This window comes from Cyclopterus lumpus, chromosome 22, assembly GCF_009769545.1.
Source record: "Cyclopterus lumpus isolate fCycLum1 chromosome 22, fCycLum1.pri, whole genome shotgun sequence".
NCBI lineage: Eukaryota > Metazoa > Chordata > Actinopteri > Perciformes > Cyclopteridae > Cyclopterus > Cyclopterus lumpus.
The window spans coordinates 3941139-3945148 of NC_046987.1; the positions used below are offsets into that span (position 1 = coordinate 3941139).

Here is a 4010-nt window from a genome sequence, read left to right on the forward strand (position 1 = left end):
ACTTTACTGGTGAACTGCAGGAGGAAAATAAAGCCTTTTCTTTTCATTTGATTTTGAAATGCATCATGAAGCATTAACACGTAGTTTGAGTTACATCGACAATACCTTAGATTGGAGTCAACAATAATAAGAACACATATTTGAGTTACTCAAAAGGCTCCTTTTACCAAATAAGCAAAAGTCATCTTCTCCAGTAGAGATGTAGAGATTCTATACCCTTCATGTATTCATGCAGCTGCCACCACTCATTGACATGTCATCACCTTATAGAGTTGATGCCGATGGAGCATACTAGCAAACGGCTGATTATTTACACATTGAGTGTTTCCAACATGGGTGAAAATATTCTCTGTGCGTTTGTTGCTTCGAACAATGCTTTTCACATTACACATACTCCTTTGGTTCGTTGTCAATATGAAATGATGGATTGAAGCAACCTCAAAGATTTAAGAGGATCTACTGGCAGTAATGGAACATAATATGCGTCATTTTATTCTTTAATAGTGTATAAACACCTACAACTAAGAACTGCTGTGTTAGGGTTAGGGTTCATTAGCTCAGAATGAGACCTGCATATCTAAATACAGAGCGAGTCCTCTTCATGGAGTCCACCATGTTGCACCGCCGTGTTTCTACAGTAGCCCAGAACAGACAAGCTAAACACTGGCTCTACAGAGAGAGTCTTTTGTCTTTTCTTTTTTCTTTTTACCATCGACTGTATATAAGAAGTGGACGAAGTCACCATGACATCACCCATTGGCTGACCCATTGGCTGACTAGTTACAGGGTGCCAGTTAAAATCATTTCTGTCCCCAAGCAGAAGCTCATTGTGGTGTTGGCATCAGTTGTCCTCGCTCAGTAAGCAGGTGGTGCAGGTCTATGAGGCTAATTAGTCATCAGCATTTGTCATCATGCCATTTGGGATGCATGGAGCCGCCGCGTTTTTTGCTTGTGTGGTGGAGGAAGGTGGGCGTCCTCATGTTGCCCACCAACCGAAACCTGGCAGATTTCTAGATTTGATGAATTCAGCACACTGAGCCCAGGATGGCAACATTTGTTGATATAATGACGATGATGACGATGATGATGATGATGATAAACCTATACTTTCAAGCTGTTTAAAAGTCACAGAGCTGCTTCACATCGTCAGGTTGAACCACACAGCAATTAGGTGCTTTAACAATCTTAAGATGAGCTCATACTTTCATATTCCTTTATCTTTGATTTAAATGCAAAAATCCAAAAAGTATCCATAATCTGTCTTTGTCTGAGGGATTCCAACAAGCTCCACACAGCTGGCCAATTCACTTACCTAAATACTCTCCATCATTTTAATGAGAACAAATGTTTTGTGCCAAAATTAATTATTTAATTGTCTAAAGTAGAGCTCAATTAAACTCTAATCAAATTCCTGGCATCTTTAACAGAATTTGAGAAACACCATCATCTTTGACTCACATCTCTAAAGAACACCTGTTTCCTCACAGGATGAAAACACAGAGCAGCCTCTACTTGTTGTTGTTGTTGTTGTCCCTGTTTTATATGATCTGTCTCTAAGTACAGAAAAAAAGAAGCTTAGGTGGCAGTGGCTGAGATTGTCATAATGGATGATGAATGAGTCTGACACAAAGTGTCCTAAATTATTCACCGTGGTTCTTTTTGCTTTTGCATTGGGGCCAATGACAGTGGACATTCACCTTTTTCCAGAATGTCCTGTGACCAATGGAGCCACCACCATGGTCATTTCCACTTATGTAAGGAGAGATACTACAACTAGATCATGTATGTAATTCGGTGTGGCTATGCGAAGCAGCAGGCTCATAGAGCTTATTCCGTCCTATTATTATTCTTCCGCCAGAACTTTGGTCGAGCGTACAAGCAGCAGCGTTGCTCGCATATGCGTAAAAAAATACATCAAAACGTGCGGACTGATCGGGAGTCGTGTGCATTTAAGTGGCGAAAAGATCCGCCCGGTTGTTTCTTGGAAAAACGCGAAAAATGGCGAGAAGAATCGCAAAGATGGGGAAAATACTTTGGACCACTAAGGATCCCAAAGCGTAGGATCCCTCTCCTCCACCCCCCCCCCCCCCCCCCTCCCCCCACCCCTAATAAGGTTTACTCAGCCATAGATTTCCGACACGTCTTTCTTTTTTTGTAACATATTGCCAAATATCTTGTTGAAAATCTGGGTTTCTCTTTTTCAATAAAGTGATGACAAAAGTAAATGCCATTTGTTGAGATTGGTAACATTTGAAAAAAAGGTTTTTAGAAAAGTGACTATTGTTTTGCATGGAAAGATAATACATGTATTTTTGTCAAAGATGTTTTTTAAGTGGCTGCAACTATAGTATGTTATTTAATGTTAAAGGAGAAATATAAACATATATATATATATATATATATATATATATACTGTATATAATTAACAGCAAATGACTGTGTAATGTAAAGAGATCGTGGAGTAATGAATGAAGTCTCCCTCTGTGTCGGTATCCACTCTTTACCTTGCTTTGTTGACGGGCAGGCTTGCATGTGCTTTTAGTGAGTGCATGTGAGTGCATGTGAGTGCATGTGAGTTTCCCCCACTGGTTAGCAGCTGCTGCTCTGCACTGCTCTCACTGATAACTCCACCCCGACAATGTAAACAGACTGCTTTTCCTACACCGTCTATTTTGTCCGCATGTTATATGATTTTTGATAAAAAAGAAAATAGAGTGTTTAAAAAAATTTAACTAAGGATCCTTCTTCTTCACAGCAGCAGCCCCAATCAGCTTGCCGGGCCTGTATGGATATTGGCCAGACCACAGAGCCAGAGACGACAGTTGTCAGTCAGGGCCAGTTTCTAGCCTTCGGCCTGCGCTGAGCATCGGCCCAGTGAGCTGGAGTCCAGACTGGAGCTGCTGCAGTCCCAGTTAAAAAGGTGAGGCGGTGTCATGTTTATGTATCTGGGACTGAAAATAAAGAGGGGGCATCCGGATTTGAACCGGGGACCTCTTGATCTGCAGTCAAATGCTCTACCACTGAGCTATACCCCCTAGCAATAGACAATATTTACTTGTACGTCACATTTGTGTTTCTGGAGGCACCTCCCTTTCTAGCATGGTGTGAATGTGCGAGAGAAGGGGGAGGGGAAAGACCAATAAGAAAAGGGTCAGCGGTGAGACTAAATATTCTCTGTAAAGTCAGACATTTAAGTTGGTTGTTTTCTGATTGTGAAAATAAATCGCTGACGTCTTTCTTTATCCTGCCAAGGCTGGAGACTCGTATGACGGCAGACATCAATGTGATCCTGCAGCTCCTCCAGAGGTAGATGGCTCCAGTGCCTCTGGCCTACAGCCCTCACCCCACCTTCACCCCACTACCCTGTACAGCACAGGAGCACCCACAATCCACACTGTCCCTCCACTCCAGCCTGTGCAGATCGACAGCACGGCCTCACTCCTGCAGGTGTTGTCTTCAGTTTACACACATACAGTGATAATGTTTGCTTAGCATTCGTTCTTTAATAAGCAACTCTTATTTGTAAATGAAAGGAATAGATATACTCGCGTTTGGCACCGTAGCCGGCACGCGCTGTTCGTTGCATTATTTTCCGAAATGCCAGAGGGCGTACAAACAAAATGAACTGTGAAGAAACAAAAAAACAACAAGTGTAACCGTTAAAACACCATATCCTCCTCTCTCTTTCCAGAGTCCAGACTCTGACTTCAACCACAAATCCACGGACCCCCTGTCCAGTGGGATCCATCTCACTGTGGCCTCTGACGACACGGTGTCCATGTCGCCGGACGGCGACCCGCCACACCTGTCCTCTGTGGACCTCGCCGATCCTCAATTTTCAGGGGCCAAACCAACGCTTCCCCTCCCTCCCTGAGCACCTGGAGATGCCCACACAGATGCAGGAGATCCAGAGGCATGTTTCTGACCCTGTCCTGCCAGCTGGCAGCTAGAACACCAATTACCAACACCACCCAAAAGCCTGGTCCTTTGGACGGGACAGCCATACGTCC

At 43.4% G+C, this 4010-nt stretch overlaps 1 non-coding gene across 1 annotated transcript; it reads right to left on the reverse strand.

The window, feature by feature from the left end:
* Nucleotides 1–2963: 2963 nt before the first annotated feature.
* trnac-gca lies at nt 2964–3035 on the reverse strand. The gene has a single exon. It is a non-coding gene; the product is annotated as a tRNA-Cys (tRNA).
* Between the last annotated feature and the right edge of the window lie 975 nt (nt 3036–4010).